The 19,961-nt window shown below is 47.2% G+C and overlaps 1 protein-coding gene across 8 annotated transcripts in view; it reads left to right on the top strand.

Moving 5' to 3' along the window:
* The window catches only part of GPT (glutamic--pyruvic transaminase), a 126,219-nt gene that overhangs the window by 26,638 nt on the left and 79,620 nt on the right, over positions 1-19,961 (top strand). Inside the window, exon 1 of one of the 8 annotated variants that reach the window (XM_073632356.1) lies at positions 11,400-11,547. The exons of 4 other annotated variants lie outside the window; for them this stretch is intronic. The gene's annotated coding sequence lies outside the window, so the exon portion shown is untranslated. 3 more of the 8 variants (XM_073632359.1, XM_073632360.1, XM_073632358.1) reach the window with 3 other exon arrangements.

The raw sequence follows: 19,961 nt of genomic DNA, 5'->3' as shown, positions 1-19,961 counted from the left end.
TCCTATCTCTTGGACATGAAACATGACTTGGAGGAAGATTTCACCTATGCTCTTCTAGAGTGGAAAGAGGACGTTCCGGCAGAGTTCAAAAAGGGTATGGTGAGTCTAGCAGGAGGCCTAGATGGCCATGTTATCCCAGTACATTTGCCGGAGGAGGCAACTTAAAAGTCCCCTTGGGTCACCACCAGAGAGCCCTGTCGCAGGCAGTCCAACTGTGGATAATCCAAATACCACCAGTGTAGCAGTAGAAAGCCCAGAAACCGGAATGCCTCCTGCATCATTCTATCTGGACAAGAGTCGCCTAGTAGACAGTCTGATACAGAGTCACAAGACATCCACCAATGAGGGATATCAAAAGCTACCGACCTTCTCAGGTCGTGTACCTAGACCAGATGGGGAAGAAGAATTCGATAGTTGGATGGATCAGGCTATGCAAGCCATAGAATACAAGAATGTGTCAGGACCAGTGGAAAGATGGCGAATTAGCGAGAGCCTGTTGAGCCCAGCAGCAGATGTCATGAGGGGCTTGAAGAGGGGAAAGCTGGATTGTGAAGCCAGGGACTATATCGAGGCCCTCTATGCTGTTTACGGATGAGTGGAGACGCTATCTGATGTATAAGTTTGAGCATACCCACCAGATGAGAGGAGAGAAGTTGTCGGAATATATTGTCCGCATAGACCAAATTCTGCACCAGATCATTCTAAAGAGGCAGACAAAGTCCGGATGGACCAGACCCTACAAGGAGCTAGGCCAAACCATCCCATCGTGCTCCTATTTGCTTTTGAAAGGTAACAAAGAGGCTCCTTCTTACCCAGAGTTGATGGGGTTGGTGAGGGAAGAGGAGGCTATTTTGGATGAGAAGAATCAGGAGGCTCGACTCACAGCAAGGACATTTTAGAAGAGTGAGAAGATCACTGCACAATCAGTTTAAGTGGATGGTAGCGCGGAAGAGAGCGATGAGTGGGGAGAGCACACTAAGATCCCTATAGTGCAATCCACTCCAAAAGCCACTCCTGTCAAGTCACCAGAAAGTGGAGCTCAAGTCCAAGAACAGGTACAGCAAGCTTTCTTACAAGTGATGGAAGCACAGGTCAAACACCAGGTTGAACGGACGGGTATTCGGAAGTGCTATAAGTGTGGTGATTCAAGAACCAGTGCCCAGGAAAGGAAGTGAATGCTGAGCTACTGGAGGAGTTGGTGAAGATGTTAAAAACATTACTGAAAGACCAACCGGCACAAAACTCCCGGGGATCTCAGTGAGGGAGCCAACTGAGAACCTCAATTGGAAACAGAGCTCCAGGAAGCAAAGGAAGAGAGGGGCCAAAACCATTCATATGCCCATTGGGATTCTACGAGTTTAGTCGGATGCCTCAGGGCCTGTTGAGGGGGCCCCCTGCTACCTTTCAACACCTGATGGAAAGAACAGTAGGAGATATGAATCTTGTGGAAGTCCTGGTGTACCTAGTTGGCATCATTTGTGTTCCGGAAGACCCTAGAAGAGCATGAAGCCCGATTTGGAAAAGGTATTCTCTCATCTTCATGAGGAGGGACTGAAGCTGTCACTAGACAAATGCCAGTTTTACAGAACTTCCATTACCTACTTGGGTCAGGTGGTTTCTGCAGGAGGAGTTACCACAGATCCTCAGAAGATGGAGGCTGTCACTACCTGGCCTAGACCAAGAACTGTAACCGAGTTGAGATCTTTTCTAGGTTTCTGCTCCTACTACCGAAGATTTGTGGCCAACTTCGCTAAGATTGCCAGGCCTCTTAATGAGTTGTTGCAAGCGGTCACTGGAGAGGGAGAAGGAGTGAAACCCAAGAAGAGTGGCACTCGCAAGAAATGAGAGTCTGTCCAGAGTCAATGGACTCCTCTATGTGAAAGAGTGTTTTGGCAATTGAGGAAAAGTCTCAGAGGCTCCAGTTTTGGCCTACATTGATACTGGCCTGCCTTATGAGCTATATGTGGATGCCAGTAGAGAAGGCCTCAGAGGAGTGCTGTATCTGGAACAGAAAGGGGGATTGAGACTAGTGGCCTATGCGAGTAGAAGCCTCACCCCATCAGAGAAGAACTACCCTGTACATAAACTGGAATTTTTGGCCCTTAAGTGGACTGTGGTGGATAAGTTAAGAGACTATTTGTATGGAGCTGAGTTCATTGTCAAGACGGACAACAATTCCTTAACTTACGTTTTGACCACAGCAAATCTGTATGCCACAGGACACAGGTGGTTAGCAGCTATGGCAGGATTTCGGTTCCGCCTGAACTACCGGCCTGGAGTTGGGAACCAGGATGCGGATGCCTTATCTCGCAGGCCTCATAGAAGAGAAATCGGAGGAATGGGCTTATGTGACCGAAGAAGGAGTGTGGGCCTTGTGTCGGGGACTAGACGAGAAGATGAAAGGAGGAGTGGCTGCCAAACACATGGGAGTCCACCCATCTGGCATACCAAGGCTTTACTGTGGACTGACACAAGTAAGAGGAGAAGGCCTACCCCAACTGTCCAAGAGAGATTTGAAGAGCGACCAAGAGTAGGACCCACTGGGTCAGTTGGCGTTACAGGCCTTGAATAAGCAGGATCCCGGACTGTTGCTGAAGAGTCATATAAAGGGAGCAAAGATCATGCATCGAGAATGGGATCGGTTGCAAATTAGAGATGGAGTGCTGTACAGGCGTTGCCCAGCTGGAGACAAGGAGGAAAGGTGGCAGCTGTTTCTCCCGGAAAAGCGTCGTTCTAGAGTCATTGCATGACGAACATGGCCACCTGGGAACAGACAGAACTTTACGATTAATTAGAGACAGGTTCTATTGGCCCAATCTGAGGAGAGAGGCAGAGAGTTACTGTCTAACTTGCATCCCTAGGAAAACCCTGCCAGTTAGGGCCACTCCAATGGGTCAATTGCAAAGTCAGGAGCTGTTAGACTTGGTTTGCATTTACTTTCTGTGCCTGGAACCCAATGCAGGTGGAAGAAACCGTATCTTGGTCGTGACTGATCACTTCACTCGCTATGCACAGGCTTACCCTACTAAGGACCAGAAGGCTAGCACCGTAGCCAAGGTGCTTGTGAAAACATTTTTCGTGCACTATGGACTACCTGTGCGAATTCATTCAGACCAAGGGAGAGACTTTGAGAGTCGTCTAGTCCACCAGTTGTGTGCCTTACTGGGTATCAAGAAGTCTCCTACCACGCCATATCACCCTCAAGGTGACCTTCAACCTGAACGATTCAATCGGACTCTATTAAACATGTTGGGAACTTTGACCCCAGGCAAGAAACAGCATTAGGGGAACCACTTAGCAGCACTAGTGCATGCTTACAATTGCACAGAGAGTGATGCCACTGGTTACTCTCCTTATGTTTGGGAGATAAGCTCGACTCCATGCTGACCTGGCTTTTGGCACCTCTCTTGACGATACTCCCTTAACATCACACAAGGGATAAGTGAATAGACTGCGGGAGAACATGCGACAAGCCTATGAGAAAGCCATGGAACATGCTGCTACTAGGGAGTCTCAAAATAAGCGGAACTTTGATTCGAGAGTAAAGATTCAGGACTTACAACCAGGTGATCATGTGCTACTGAAAAATCTGGGAGTACCTGGAAAACACAAGCCGGCAGATTGGTGGAGGCCACAGCCTTATAATGTGTATAAACAACTTCCTGGTTTACCGGTGTATCAGATCAGACCTGATGGTGAGAAGGTGAGATGTGGCACCGGAATCACTTGCTACCACTATCGGAAGCAGTGAGGGTTCCTCAAGCACCTCTATTACCTCCTTCGAAGCCAACTCCACCTCGCACATGCTCACAGAAGGAAATGCCAACTGTAGCTGATGAAATGGAAGAGGAAGATGATGAATTTGGAGAAGAATATGTGTGTTCCCAAACCTTTTAGTCAAGTGTCTTCACCAGAGGAAAAGGAGGTAGATGAAGATGATGATGAATTTGGGGAAGATTATGTGTATTCTCGAGTTCCTAATTCAGTGTCTTCATCCTCATCAAGAAGGAGGATTGAGGAGGATAATATGGTGATGGTGCCTACCTGGTTTTGGCCTGTGGAAGAAAGTTCAATAGCCAGCCCTTTGAAAAGAATACAGGAGAGAATCGGAGAGATGGAAACTATTAGAGCCTTGCCACCACAGCCAAAAGAACCAGTCAAAGTGGGGCCTCAACAATCAAAGGACACAGGCAATGTGATACTTCAACTGCCAATGGAGGTACAGAAGAGAGTTCATAGGTCCCCTGGGCCAGAGTTCCAGACAATGTTAGCAAGATGTGGAAAGAACCAAGGCTGTAGAAGTTGTTCCTGAGCAGAAGACTAGAGATTTGATGGACTTCTCCAACAAAGTATTGCCAATTCCTGATACTGAGGAGACTTTACAAGTTCCTGCAACTGCAACCAAAGACCTCTCCATTGACTTAAGTGTTCAGACCGATGTCAGTGAAACAGTCAAAGACCCAGTACAGCCTGCTGGGACATACCCATGCAGTTAAGGTGGGATGTGCACCCTCCCAAGAGACTGAAGAGCAGATTCATACCATTCGTAGGCCAGTTTCTGAAGCTACACCTCCCACTGTTAATTGGGTAGGGGGCGACTCTGCTCTAACCTCTGTCACCAATGGGTGGGACACGGCAATTGCCCTGGCCTGTTCAAAGACTGATTGTGAACTTACTGATAGTGTGTACAAATTGTTCCAGAGAAACCCAGAGGTGTGTCAGTATTTGTTAAATTTGGAATGTAATTAGAAAGAAATCATCAATAATTTACTCCTTTCTTTTCAGCAAGTTGAAGTGGTGATCTTCATGTCTTTAGGAACCAAAGAGTTTATGTGGGGGGGAGTGTGTAGCCAAGGGTTTGCTAATATAAGGCATTACAATTGTTTTGGTTTGCAAATGAGTTTGGCTCCCTCTAGTGTCCTTTTTAATGCTGTTAGGACTTTCTTTTAATTCCTGAGAAGCAGCGCTGCAAAGCATTGTGGGCGATGTAGTCTGAAGGAGGAGAGTGACTCTGTTAGCTGGATCAGCCCTGAACTACAATACAGACAATGCAAAGCGCGCAGCACTGCATGCTGGGAGCAGTAATAAAAAAAATCAGCGCGGCCATGTTTCAGACTCGCTGGACGCCATTCAATACCTGCCAGCAGGGGGTCTGTGTGTGTGTGACCAGAAGACTGCGGCCTATACAGCGCGGAGCAGGATCGCCAGCCTCTGAGGGACTTGAGTATAGCTCTGCCAGCTTTGCAAGCGGATCGGTGTGCAGTGCCAGGACATCTGGAAGTTTCCTGCATCTCAGCCATCCGGAGGAGCGGTACAGCGCGGCGGTGCCATCTTTTCATCAGACTGAGACATCAGGAGGGGAGTCCGGACAGAGCCTCACAGCCTCTGAGTCTATTGTGGTGAGAGGGCACCTGCCCATTACAGTAAAGCGCACTGTTTGCTGAGTGAGTTATTTACAGACTGCTGGTGAGACTTGTAGTTCCACAGAAGTGATTCTACGTATTCACAGGCCACATACAGCTGAACTCTGGGGCTTGTTATTCCCTGTGCTGTAAAGTCAGTACTGTATTGCACTCACACATAAGGAGGAAGTTACAAACGTCATATTTCTTCAGTCACACAGTTATCAACGTATCATTTTTTTTCTACAGTTTGATTTCTTTCTTTTGCCCTGTTGGATTAGAAATACTGCAGTTTAAACTACAGGCTAGCTGAAGATATCTGGAGTCAAGGAACTTTTTATCATCTTTTGCAAAGCATCACAGTTCTACTTTGTAGTTTGAACATTGAATTACAACCTAGGGGGAGCCCTTGAGTACAGGTTAAATATTGCATTGTATTATTGAATGTAAGTAATATTATATTGCAGTTTGTGTGTGTGTATTGAGGCCTCAGTGGGAAGGTGTTTAATATAGGTTTTCGGAGCATATTGAACACTTGTCCCATTGTACACCTGTCTGCATACGCTTCTTACAGTGATTGTTATGTTCACATTTTCATATCTAAGCTTGTGATTATCAACTGTCATATATTGTTTGTGTTCATTCATAATCTTCATTTGTGTTTTATTCACTTTAGTAAACTCTTTGAGTGGTTCATTGACGTTGTGTGAGTTTCTCATTGATAACATCTTATTACAGCATGGAACCCAAGGTGTCAGAGGTACGAGAGGATCTGGAGAGTCGGAGCAGCCAGTGGGGTATAGAGCCAATCGACAGCCCTCTTGGGGGTACCGCTACATAATAAAAATGTTTTATTTACAGTGGAACCTCAGATTGCGAGTAGCGTGATTTAATGAGCGTTTCGCAATACGAGCACTGTATTTCTAAAACTCCTAACTCGGTTTGCGAGTATTGTCTTGCAAAATGAGCAGGATTCAGGCCAAAGCGGTGTGCAGTACCGCTTTTGGCCTTAGGTGGGGGGCGCCGGAGCCGATCGTCGGCGTTCGGAAATGCACGGAAAGGCCCGAGGACAGTTCGGCTGACCTCGGCAAACCTCGGAAAGGCTCGTGAACGGAGTCTTTCCGCGGTCAGCCGAAGTGTGCTCGGGCCTTTTCGGCCATTTCCGAGGCTGTCCGGCGCCCCCCCCCCCCCCCCCCGCCTCTGGCCGCTTGCGGTATTGCATCCCATTGACGTCAATGCGGAACAAATTATTTTAGTTTCCATTGACTTCAATGGGAAACTCGCTTTGATATGTGAGTACTTTGGATTACAAGCATAATCCTGGAACGGATTGTGTTCGTAATCCGAGGTTCCACTGTACTATTAGTTTGTTCCGTTCCATTTGTTTAGATGCGACATTCGCTTATTTGGGATAATTCGAAACTTCGGATAAATTCGTACTCGTTCCGTTCACTAACAGCCAAAATTTTAAAAGGAAATTCCAATAAATATAATTTTAATATTTAGTTATTATTAGTCAGTTAAATTCAAAATAACTAACTATTAAATTATATGTATTGGAATTTCCTTTTAAAATTTGGCTGTTAGTGAACGTAACGAATACGAATTTATCCGAAGTTACTAATTATCCGAAATAAAGAATGCCGCATCTAAACAAATGGAACGGAACGAATTAATGGTAAATAATAAAACATGTTTATTATTAATGCGTTACGTTCCATTTGTTTAGATGCGGCATTCGTTATTTCGGATAATTCATAACTTCAGATAAATTCGTATTCGTCACCAACAGCCAAATTTGAAAGGGAATTCCAATACCTAGAATTCAAGTTTTTTTTTTTTTTTTTTTTTTTTTTTTTATTATTATTATTATTATTATTATTATTATTATTATTATTTCGGGTTTTCGAATATTCGGAAAAATTTGTTAAACGGGTTTTCGTTAATTCGGATGTTTGTGCGTCCGACTAATTGACGCGGGGGGGGGGAGGACTGACTGCCACTGACATCACAAGTAACAACAATACAGTGATCAGATATAATTTTATACACTGTCACTGTACTAATGATACTGCCTGGGAAAGCAGAGATAAGAAACAGAGAGATCATTCCCTCTGTGAAGAGCTCTGTGTTGATCGTCAACACAGGGCTCTGGGCTGTGATTGGACACAGCTGATCTGCAGGTCTCGGCCCGTGAATCATTGTACACAACAGCCTGTCAACAAGTCCTGGCCAATCGCAGTGGGTGTCATTGCCCTAAACCCTGAAGCAGGGTCTGCGTGCACGGGCCGCCCGTCTGCAGTACATGGCGGGCTGAAAGCGGTTAAAATAATCCCCGGGGATCCTGCCATGGAGGTTCATGTTCAGGAACTTCCTGTTATGGGATGACAACGCTCCGTCTCTGTCTACCAATTGTGTCCCTGCGTTGTCACCCTGGACACATGGTCTGATGGAGACTCCAAGTGGCCGGTCCGACACGCCATCGGCAAACTCGCCACGAGAAATGCCATGCAGCCATCGCTGGAGTGCGTGTAGACAGGAAGTGACTGCCAAGAGGCTGCAGGAGATCAGCAGCACTGCCATGCAAACAAGAATGAAAAGAGGAAAGCAAGGATTTGATACATGGGGGAGGGGAGCAAGGATTTGATATATTGGGGGGGTAATTAAACACAGAGCAAACACAATGCCCTTTTTAATTACATCTAATTTTAAAGTGGTAGTTCACCTTTACAAAAAAAATTAATACATTAACAACGTACGACCTCCCCACCACCCCAGAGTGCTCGCTGTACTTAACCTATGGCGATTCTAAGCTACACGGCTGATCCAGGGCTTTGAAATCCCTGCTCTTCTCTGTGCAGCGCTTCCAGGATGGACAAGAGCGATTCTGATTGGTCACAGTGAGTCAACATGGGTGCTGATAGCTCATGACTGCGGGACCGTGGGGGGTGTATGGTATTGATATCGGTCTCCTCTGTACAGCAGCAATAGCAGTCTCCTCTGATATTAGTCTCCTCTGTACTGCAGCCATAGGAGCCAATCAGCTGCGCTGACAGGAGGAGAGAGCAGAGTGACCGAGGATGAGCTCATTGGGAGTTTCTGCTTCCCCCCCCTAACTGTCCAATCACAGGCCAGGGGTGAGGAGGTGACAAAGCTATAATGCACTAACTGCAGCCACCTCCATACCTCCCCAACTTTCTGAGAACCTATCAGCAAAAGTCTGCAGGCATAGGACACACCCCCCTGCCACGCCCCCTTAAAGGAGAATTGTACAAAAAATAAATCTGATTGGTTAAACCCACAAGTTCTTTTTTTTTACCACTACTATTCCTTTATATTGGCTTTTGAAATTTAGAAATCAGATGACAGGTTTAGTGCTGGAAAACACTTTTTGGTAGATAAAAAGTGCATTTTATGTACAACTATATAGATCAGACCAAAATGAAGAGGGACAGAGGGACTTTGTTCCAAATCAGGGACAGTTGGGGGCTGTGGGTCACTAGTGTGGCCACGCTGCATGGCAGAGCTGTATAAATTCCATAGCTGGATGCACAGAAATACAAATCTTCCATTACGTAAAAGAGATCCCATATGTATTTCACTGTGTAACCTCATCCTGGCCGCACTCCAGTGTCCTTGTCCTGGAATGAGCATGCAGCCAGTGAAGTCTAATCTACACTGCATTGCTGTGTCATCACTGGGTCTCTGTGCTCCTCAATGCAATGCAGGCAGATCATAGCTGGTGGGCGGGGCTGTACATAGCCTACTGAAAAGAACATCACATCACCCGGCCTCAGTACTCCACTCAGGAGCCCTCAGTCCTGATCCAAGAAGTGGGAGGAGTTTTGCAAATATCAAAATGTCTGACCTCTTATGCTTTCTTCACCTGACCCCCTGTACACTGCCCTTTTGACTCCCCCTGTATGCTGCCCTACTGACCCCCCCCCATGTACGTGACCCTACTGACCCCCCCCCCCACGCAGCCCTACTGACTTTCCCCTGTACGCAACCCTGTTGACCCCCCCCCCCCCCCCTGTATGCGGCCCTGTTGACCCTACTGACCCCCCGTACGTGACCCTACTGACTTGGGCAGACTGGTTCCAGATAATAGAAAGGCGACAGTAACTCAAATACGCACTCGTTACACCCAAGGTATGCAGAATACCATCTCTGAATGCACAACACATCCAACCTTGAATCAGATGGGCTACAGCAGCAGAAGACCACACTGGGTTCCACTCCTGTCAGCTAAGAACAGGAAACTGAGACTACAATTGGCACAGGATCACCAAAATAGGACAATAGAAGATTGGATCCATCCTGCCTTGTATCACTGGTTCAGGCTGGTGGTGGGGGGTGTAATGGTGTGGGGGATGGGATATCACCGGTTCAGGCTGGTGGTGGAGGTGTAATGGTGTGGGGGATGGGGTATCACCGGTTCAGGCTGGTGGTGGGGGTGTAATGGTGTGGGGGATGGGGTATCACCAGTTCAGGCTGGTGGTGGGGGTGTAATGGTGTGGGGGATGGGATATCACCGGTTCAGGCTGGTGGTGGGGGTGTAATGGTGTGGGGGATGGGGTATCACTGGTTCAGGCTGGTGGTGGAGGTGTAATGGTGTGGGGGATGGGATATCACCGGTTCAGGCTGGTGGTGGGGGTGTAATGGTGTGGGGGATGGGGTATCACCGGTTCAGGCTGGTGGTGGGGGTGTAATGGTGTGGGGGATGGGGTATCACTGGTTCAGGCTGGTGGTGGAGGTGTAATGGTGTGGGGGATGGGATATCACCGGTTCAGGCTGGTGGTGGGGGTGTAATGGTGTGGGGGATGGGGTATCACCGGTTCAGGCTGGTGGTGGGGGTGTAATGGTGTGGGGGATGGGGTATCACTGGTTCAGGCTGGTGGTGGAGGTGTAATGGTGTGGGGGATGGGATATCACCGGTTCAGGCTGGTGGTGGGGGTGTAATGGTGTGGGGGATGGGGTATCACCGGTTCAGGCTGGTGGTGGGGGTGTAATGGTGTGGGGGATGGGGTATCACCGGTTCAGGCTGGTGGGGGGGTGTAATGGTGTGGGGGATGGGGTATCACTGGTTCAGGCTGGTGGTGGGGGTGTAATGGTGTGAGGGATGGGGTATCACCGGTTCAGGCTGGTGGTGGAGGTGTAATGGTGTGGGGGATGGGGTATCACTGGTTCAGGCTGGTGGTGGAGGTGTAATGGTGTGTACTTTTCTGTACTTGCTGAAAGTACTCTTAGCCTGAAAAATGAAAACTAATGCAGCCACCACATCTAAGGGCTGATTAGATGAAATATATAAAATTTTAGTTTTCTGTGTTTAGTTCTACTGGTAGGTTTTGTAACTTCTTCTCTCCCCTCTGCTTTCGTTTTTCATAATGTTCTACTACAGAGAACCCTCAGTTGCTGTGTACCTTTTGGAGTGGAATGTATATCATTTTTTACTGTAGGGAACCCTGAGATTTTGTTTTGAACAGAGATCGCTCTTCTCTACCAGAAGCCAGCCTGATGACCCTCTCAGCCCAGTATATGGGTCTTTACCTCGGATCGTAGTATGTGGGTCTTTACCTCGGATCGTAGTATGTGGGTCTTTACCTCGGATCGTAGTATGTGGGTCTTTACCTCGGATCGTAGTATGTGGGTCTTTACCTCGGATCGTAGTATGTGGGTTTTTACCTCGGATCGTAGTATGTGGGTTTTTACCTCGGATCGTAGTATGTGGGTCTTTACCTCGGATCGTAGTATGTGGGTTTTTACCTCGGATCGTAGTATGTGGGTCTTTACCTCGGATCGTAGTATGTGGGTCTTTACCTCGGATCGTAGTATGTGGGTCTTTACTTCGGATCGTAGTATGTGGGTTTTTACCTCGGATCGTAGTGTCTGCAGTGACACGGGGATTTTCCAGATGCTGTCTTATGAAATACGTGTCGTAACACATCTCTGTGGAGTGATATGTAAATGTTTTCTGATTATATGAGGCGTTCTCAGTTCCTATCAGCTCTCTGTGTACACATGAAATCACCTGCTACAAGGGCAGAATATTCTCTTCGTTCCACCATTGTACTGGATCTGTTCAGGGTTATCCAAGAGTGGGTTCTGGACTGAACAGGTGACATTACAGCAAGAAGGAACAATAGTGAGTACAGCAAGAAGGAACAATAGTGAGTACAGCAAGAAGGAACAATAGTGAGTACAGCAAGAAGGAACAATAGTGAGTCTGGGGACTCTTGGCTGAAGGGTGAGAAGTGGGGAATCTGGAGGTTCTGGGTTAGGGGTGAAAAATGGAGGGGAGTCTGGAGGATCTGGGCTGGGGGATGAGGAGTTTGGAGGCTCTGGGCTGGGGGATGAGGAGTTTGGAGGCTCTGGGCTGGGGGATGAGGAGTGGAGGGTAGTCTGGAGGCTCTGAGCTGGGGGATGAGGAGTGGAGGGGAGTCTGGAGGTTCTGGGCTGGAGGTGAAGAATAGAGGGGAGTTTGGAGGCTCTGGGCCTGGGGATGAGGTGTTTGGAGGCGCGGGGGGGGTGAGGAGTGGAGGGAAGTCTGGAAGTTCTGGGTTAGGGGTGATAAATTGAGGGGGTCTGCAGGATCTGTGCTGGGGGATGAGGAGTGGAGGGAAGTCTGGAGGTTCTGGGATGGAGGTAAAGAATAGAGGGGAGTTTGGAGGCTCTGGGCCTGGAGATGAGGTGTTTGGATGCTCTGGTCGTGGGGGGGATGCGGAGTGGAGGGGAGTTTGGAGGTTCTGGGCTGGGGAATGAGGAGTGGAGGGGAGTCTGGAGGTTTTGGGATGGACGTAAAGAATAGAGGGGAGTTTGGAGGCTCTGGGCCTGGAGATGAGGTGTTTGGATGCTCTGGTCGTGGGGGGGATGCGGAGTGGAGGGGAGTTTGGAGGTTCTGGGCTGGGGAATGAGGAGTGGAGGGGAGTCTGGAGGCTCTGCTCTGGGGGTAGAGGAGTGGAGGGGAGTCTGGAGGTTCTGGACTGGGGGATGTGGAGGGGAGTCTGGAGGTTCTGACATGGGGGGAAGAATGGAGGGGAGTCTGGGGACACTGAGATGGTGGGTAAGACTGGAGAGGAGTATAGGGGCTCTGGAATGGGAGGTAAAGAATGTGGGAGAGTCTGGGGGCTTGATGACGAGAGAGGATTCTGGGGGCTCTAGGCTGGTGGGTGAAGTGAGAGGGGGGGATCTAGGGGCTCTCAGGCTGGGAGATGAGGAATAGAGGGGAGTCTGGGAGTTCTAGGTTAGGATGTGCAGAGCGGAGGGCAGTCAGGAAGCTCTCAAATTTGGAGGTGAAGAATGTGGGGGAGTCTGGGGGCTCTGGGATGGGAGTTGAAGAATGGAGCCTGGGGGCTTTAAGTTGGGAGGGAAGTTGGTAGTTTAGGGAATCTGGGATGGAAGATGAAGAATGTAGTGGGATCTGGGGGCTCTAGGCAGGGAGGGGATGAAGGGAGGGGATTATGGTGGACTCTGGGCTGGTGGGTAAAGTTAGGGGAGTCTGGGGGCTCTGGGATTGGAAGTGATGAATGAAGGGGGGGGGGGGGATTGAGGGCTCTGTGAGAAGTGGAGAGATATCTGGGAGCTGTAGGATGTAAAGTGAATTGCTCAGGGGAGTCCAGGGCTCTGAGCTTGTGGGGGCGAAGAGTGAGGGTGTCTAGGAGTTCTGGAATGGAGGAGTGAGGACTAGAAGTCTGGGGGCTCTTGAATGGGGGGGTGAGGAATGGAGAGAACTTTGGGGGCTCTGGAATAGGAGGAGGGGAGGAGAGGGAAGTCTGGGGGTTCTGGATTGGAGGTGAAAAGCTGGGACAAGTGATGAAAAGTCTATGAAAGGATTGGAAGGTCCATGTGGATTTTTCTAATGCACTTGTGTTTGATTGTTGAATTGGTGGGTAGGGTGAAGAGATGGGTGAGGAGGACATTTGTTGTGCATTGTAGGCAGCGTGTGATCTATGTGGTGCTTGGAGTGCTTCTGACGAGTTCTTGGTACAGACTTACGTGGGAACATTTTGTCCAAACTCTGTGCCAATCTGAGCTTAATGGATACAATCAGACTTTGTACAGACGTGATTGTGTCACTCTTCAGATGTCCGTTACTTGTAGAGTGATGATGGGTAGACGATCTTCCCAATGAGAAAAATAAGCGCACAGAGATTTGTCCCTTTGTGCTTAAACCTCTTTGATGGTTCAGGAACTGACCACAAGGGGACAATGGCTCCTTCAGATGTGCTTCACGTGATCCTCCCCAATCACTGCAACTGAGTTGTATCGTGTTCTGTATCCGCCCCATGGATATTCATCCGTCGGCCTTGTTCACACGAGTCGAACGTACAGCAAGATTTGTGAAGCACTTCATTTCCAGTTTAGGAGGGTTGAGCACTTATCTTTAAAACCTATGTCAGGGCAAACAAAAATATGCAGTACATGTACGCAATACTTAAATATTTCCCATGTTGTATCCCTATATAGCCTGTGCAAGTACAGGCTCGCCCAAAAATGCACTTGGCTATTAACCACTTCAGCCCCGGTAAGGATTTGCCCCCCGAATGACCAGGCCATTTTTTGCGATACGGCACTGCGTTACTTTAACTGACAATTGCGTGGTTGTGTAAAGCTGCACCTAAACAAAGTTGACGTCCTTTTTTGCTCACAAATAGAGCTTTCTTTTGGTGGCATTTGATCACCTCTGCGTTTTTTTTTTTTTTTTTTGTTTGTTTTTTGCGCTATAAACAAAAAAAGCGACAATTTTGAAGAAAAGAAACAAAAAAATTTTTTTTTACTTTCTGCTATAATACATTAATACATATCCAAAAAAAAAATAAATAAATAAAATAAAATATATATATATATATATATATTCATCAGTTTAGGCCGATATATATATTCTTCTACATATTTAAAAAAAAAAAAAATCACAATAGGCGTATATTGATTGGTTTGCGCAAAAGTCTACAAACTACGGGATAGATTTAGGGACTTTTATAATGACGTCAATCTGTGATATATATTTTTTTTTTTGCGGGATTGCGGCGGACAAATCTGACCCCAAATGACACTTTTTGGGGACCAGTGACATTATTACATTGATCAGTGCTATAAAAATGCACTGATCAATGTAAAAATGACACTGGCAGGGAAGGGGTTAAGTGTGTTCCCTCAGCGTGTTCTAACTGTAGGGGGGGTGGGCTGCCAGGAACATGACCGAGATCACTGTTTCCGATCACTGGAAACAGTAGATCTCTGTCCTGTCACTAGGCAGAATGGGGAAATGCCTTGTTTACATAGTCAGTTCCCAGTTCTGCCTGTGTACAAGGCGATCGCAGGCCACCGGCGGACATCTAGTCCGCGGGACTCGTGGGCGCGCAAGCTATTCTCCTTGTACGGACTGACGGCTGTAGTATATCTGCGTGAGCAGGTTGGCAAGTGGTTAATTTCCTGTTGTGGGCTGAAAACTCTTCACCAGTTCTGGAGTAAGTTTGCAAGAATGGTGTCAGCCCTGCCCAGTTGTCTCTTGCTAAACTATTGAATCTCTACTTCATTCTTTATCTCCGCAACATAGGAGAGAATTATTTTGTAGTCCCTAGATAAGAACTGGGAGGACAAACAGACTCTTTGAGATAACATAACACAAAGCAATATGAGAACAGCACACAGGACAGCCTTAACTTTCTGACAAGGTCAATAGGTTTTTTTTTTTTTTGGTTTTTTTTTGCAGATATAAAACAAATATAACTAAACATTTTTATCAGTATTCTTAAAAGAGAAGTATGGAGTATAATAAAATCAAACTCTTTATTAACTCGCCTAGGTGGATGCAGCATTGATCCAATGATGCTGCATCTGTCCCCCCGCTGACTCTGCACTGAGAACTGAGCAATCAAACACCACTGATCGCTCAGTTCTTCACTCCACTCTAAGCAGAGACTGGTGACTGTCAGTTAGTCATGGTGCAGCAGGCACATACCCTGTTTCCCCGAAAATAAGACCTAGCGTGATTGTCGGTGATGGCTGCAATATAAGCCCTACCCCAAAAATAAGCCCTACCCTGAAAATAAGACCTACAAGGACTTTAACTAGGGCTTATTTGGGGGGTAGGGCTTATATTGCAGCCATCACCAACAATCGCGCTAGGTCTTATTTTCGGGGAAACAGGGTATCGGGAATATGAAATATTGGGCTTACATACTCTTTTTAAAGCTTGTTGCACATGTAGGGACTCTGCTGGAGTGTCCCTTTCTAAATAGAGTGGTATACTAGGCTGTTGCCAGACTGAGCCATAACCTGTTTTTCCTTTTGTGCATTCATTAGATTTCCACTTAACCTAGGACCGTGTTTACTTCTGCCAGAGAATACAATTATTTGGGTAATGTTGTTTTTCACCATGGCCAATTACAAGGAGGTTTACTACCAGTGATGTGGGCTTGGGAGGAGATATATACATATATTTTGGGAGCTCTTCTAGAGGGGTTCTTTGCCTGGAGAGAATGTAATGTTGGAGGATCCTTTTGCCTGGAAAAGATGTAGTGTTGGAGGGTCCTTTTTCTGGAGAGGATGTAGTGTTGGCGGTTCCTTTGCTGGGAGAGGGTGTCGTGTTGGAGGGTCATTTACCTGGAGAGGATGCAATGTTGGAGTGTCCTTTTGCCTGGAAAAGATGTAGTGTTGGAGGGTCCTTTTGCCTGGATAGGATGTAGTGTTGGAGGATCCTTTTGCCTGGAAAAGATGTAGTGTTGGAGGGTCCTTTTGCCTGGATAGGATGTAGTGTTGGAGGATCCTTTTGCCTGGAAAAGATGTAGTGTTGGAGGGTCCTTTGCTGGGAGAGGGTGTCGTGTTGGAGGGTCATTTACCTGGAGAAGATGTAGTGTTGGAGGGTCCTTTTGCCTGGAGAACATGTAGTGTTGGAGGGTCCTTTTTGCCTGGATAGGATGTAGTGTTGGAGGGTCCTTTTGCCTGGAGAACATGTAGTGTTGGAGGGTCCTTTTTGCCTAGATAGGATGTAGTGTTGGAGGGTCCTTTTGCCTGGAGAGGATGTAGTGTTGGAGGATCCTTTGCTTGGAGAGGATATAGTGTTGGAGGATCCTTTGCTTGGAGAGGATGTAGTGTTGGAGGATCCTTTGCCTGGAGAGGATGTAGTGTTTGAGGATCCTTTGCCTGGAGAGGATGTAGTGTTGGATGGGTTCTTTGTCCAGGGAGAAGGTAGTGTTAGAGGGTTATTTGCCCAGAGAGCATATAGTTTTGATGGACCCTGTGCCTGAAGAGGGTATAGTGTTGGGGGGTCCTTTGTGGGGAGAGCATGTACTGTTGGAGGGCCCTTTTCCAGGAGATTTAGTGTTGGATGGTCCCTTTTGCCTTGAGAAGATTTAGTGTTGAAGGCTGCTCTACCTGGAGAAGATTAGTGTTGGGGGGTCCTTTTGCCTGGAGAGTCCTTTATGTCCCTACCTGAGCTGGGAGGTAGTTTAAAAAGAGGCCTGTGTGCCTCCTAGGCTTTCGAGTGGATATTGTTCCCAAGGATTGGGAATGGGTCTATGCTAGGGCATGGAAGACAGGAGAATGGCTTTTTAAAAAGCGAGCACCTTCAGGAAAATGCTCAATCCTTGGCCAGTCTTGGCTTTAAGAAGCACAATTGAAGATTTTGGGTCTTGGCTTAAAGGCACACCTCTAGCCTGTGAGAAGAACTAAAGAAGTTCTTTAGGATGGAGGGAATACTATGTTGCTGTTTTTGCATATCCTGTAATCCCTCTTTTCCCCTGGATATTGAGCAAATGAAAAACAAAAATGTGTAAAAAGAGATGGACTATATACACATTGCTCTTGTACAAGCTCCTTCCCATGTGAATAAGGTATAATGGTCACCATGGATGCATAAGAGCAGGCAATCGTTCATTTTGGTACCAATTAGTCTTAGTCAGTGGTCCTCCAAATGTACTTCCGGCTGACCCAGGAGTACATATATAATATGTAAATTGAGTGGGCAGGAAGGGGGAGATTCTCCCAGACAGAAATTTTGTTCTGGGTCTGGTAACACCAACCAGCTCCACCCAAAAATACATCTGTATTGGCACCCAGGTTACATTTCTCTCATCCTAGAAACCAGACTTCAGCCCTCTGTTCCCTTCCTTATGGGGAATTAATGTCATTACAAATAATAAAATACAGTCAATGTAATTACCTAATTTACCCAACAATTAAGGATACAATTTCCTTTTTGGCTCCCATATATCCTTTTGCCCATTTACAATGTATACAGTTTCCTTATTGAGTTAATTGCATCAGGGTGATTCATAATCAATAGGGAATCCCCATAGGGCGTCTTCAGCCAAAGCGATTTTGATTTCTTTTTTCTGTCTTTCTTAAGGCTGTCTGTGGCCCTGTCCTGAGGTTTTCCCTCATTTTCTGACAAAAATAGCAATAAAAATACCTTTATTAGGATCAGGGAAAGGGCTACGAGTCTCCAAACTACGGCCCTCCAGTTGTTCAGGAACTACAATTCCCATCATGCCTAGTCATGTCTGTGAATGTCAGAGTTTTACAATGCCTCATGGGACATGTAGTTCTGCAATAGCTGGAGGGCCGTAGTTTGGAGATGCTTTTTATCACCACCTGTGTCCCAGCACATGGGGGAGATTTACTAAAACTGGAGAGAGCAAAATCTGGGGCAGCTCTGCATAGAAACCAATCAGCTTCCAGGTTTTATTGTTAAAGCTTAATTGAACAAGCTAAAGTAGGAAGCGGATTGGCTACCATGCACAGCTGCAACAGATTTTGCACTCTCCAGTTTTAGGTAAATCAACCCCAGTAACCCTACGTTCACACCTATGCGATTTATTTATTTATTTATTTTTTTATTTTTTTTTTTTTAGTGCGTTTTTGCAGTTTGCAGAAACACACTACAGTCCATTTAACATGGTTTCCTATGGTACTAGTTCACATCTATGCATTTTGTGGCTGGTGCGTTTTTGGAAAGCTTTGGGGACTTTTTTTCCCACGATTTGCGGCTAATAGACTTCAATGGAGCTGCACCAGAAACGCTAGTGCATTTTTTAAGTGTTTTGAGTTTCTTATTTTACCACTGTATAAAGCTGGTTGCTAAGCAGGGTTTGGAAAGCTCTCTGCCGTGTCCTTAGCAACCGATGAGTCATCAGCTGTCAGCAGAGTTCCCCGCTGAAAGCTGAATGTAAAAAAAAAAAAAATTTGACAACAAAAAAATTCTCAAACAACGGCGTGGGGTTCCCCCCCCCAGGTCCGTACCAGGCACTGCGGGTCTAGCATGGATTTGGAGGGGACCAAAATACATACCAGACCCTTATATGAGCATGCCGCCTGGGAGGTCAGGAAAGGGAGGGGACGAGCGAGCGCCCCCCCCTTCCTGAACCATACCAGACCGCATGTCCTCAACATGGGGGGGGGAAAGGTGCTTCGGGACAGGGGGGGGGGCTCTGCAAAGCACCTTGCCCCCATGTTGATGAGGACAAGGCCTTCCCAACAACCCTAGCCAGTGGTTGTTGGGGTCTGCGGGCAGGGGGCTTATCGGGATCTGGAAGCCCCCTTTAACAAGGGTATCCCAGCCCCCTACCCTATGTGAATGGGTATCGGGAACATCGTACCCGGGTAGACAACGGAGGCAGAAGAAGAGGAGGGCACCGGGAGAGACGACACCGGGAGAGACAACGGCTTTTTACTTTTCACAGCTGTTTTGGTGAATGGGTAGGGGTACGATGTACCCGATACCCATTCACATGGTGTGGGGATCGGGATCTGGGGGTCCCCTTATTAAAGGGGGCTTCTAGATTCCGATAAGCCCCCTGCCCGCAGACCCCGACAAGCACCGGCTAGGTTGTCGGGGGCAAGGTGCTTTGTTGTTGGGGGTGCAGAGCCCCCCTGCCCCAAAGCACCCACACCCCCTATGTTGAGGGCATGCGGTCTTGTATAGTTCAGTAGGGGTGGGGGGCGCTCGTCCCCTTCCTTTCCTGACCTGCTGGGCGGCATGCTGGGATAAGGGTCTGATATGAACTTTGGGGGGGCCCACGCCGTTTTTGTGTTTGTTTTTTTTTTTTTTTTTTTTAATTTTTTTTGGCGTGCGGGGGGTGGGGTCCCCTCCGAATCCATACTAGACCGAAGGGCCTGGTATGGACCTGGGGGGATATCAGCGGGAACCCTGCTGACAGCTGATGACTCTGGTTGTTAGGGACGCGGCGGCTGGCTTCCCGGCCCCCTCCTTAGCAACCAGCTAAATACAGTGTGTATAAAAAGCTAATGAAAAAGCAAAAAAAGCTGAAATACCTAGCAACAAATGATGCAACAGGTAATATTTTTCTCTATTGGTTAATAAAAAATGCTGCATACAGGTGTGAATGCAGCCTTAGAGCCCAGCAGAGGACAGATGCTACATCAGGGAGGTATGTGTGTGTTTTTTTTTTTTGGTTTGTTTTTTAGAACCCCACATTTCTCCTTTTAAGGATGGCTCTGTCTGATTGAAGCTCTAATGGTAAAATCCAACATGATGGATTAAATTCCAGCTTGAGCTACTGGTCCCTGTAGGGCTTCATTTACACTTGTGGCTGGGGG

This window comes from Aquarana catesbeiana, linkage group LG05 (genome assembly GCF_042186555.1).
Source record: "Aquarana catesbeiana isolate 2022-GZ linkage group LG05, ASM4218655v1, whole genome shotgun sequence".
Classification (NCBI taxonomy): Eukaryota; Metazoa; Chordata; class Amphibia; order Anura; family Ranidae; genus Aquarana; species Aquarana catesbeiana.
The sequence above is the reverse complement of the archived record's forward strand: the minus strand, read 5'-3'. Positions and strand labels throughout refer to the sequence as shown.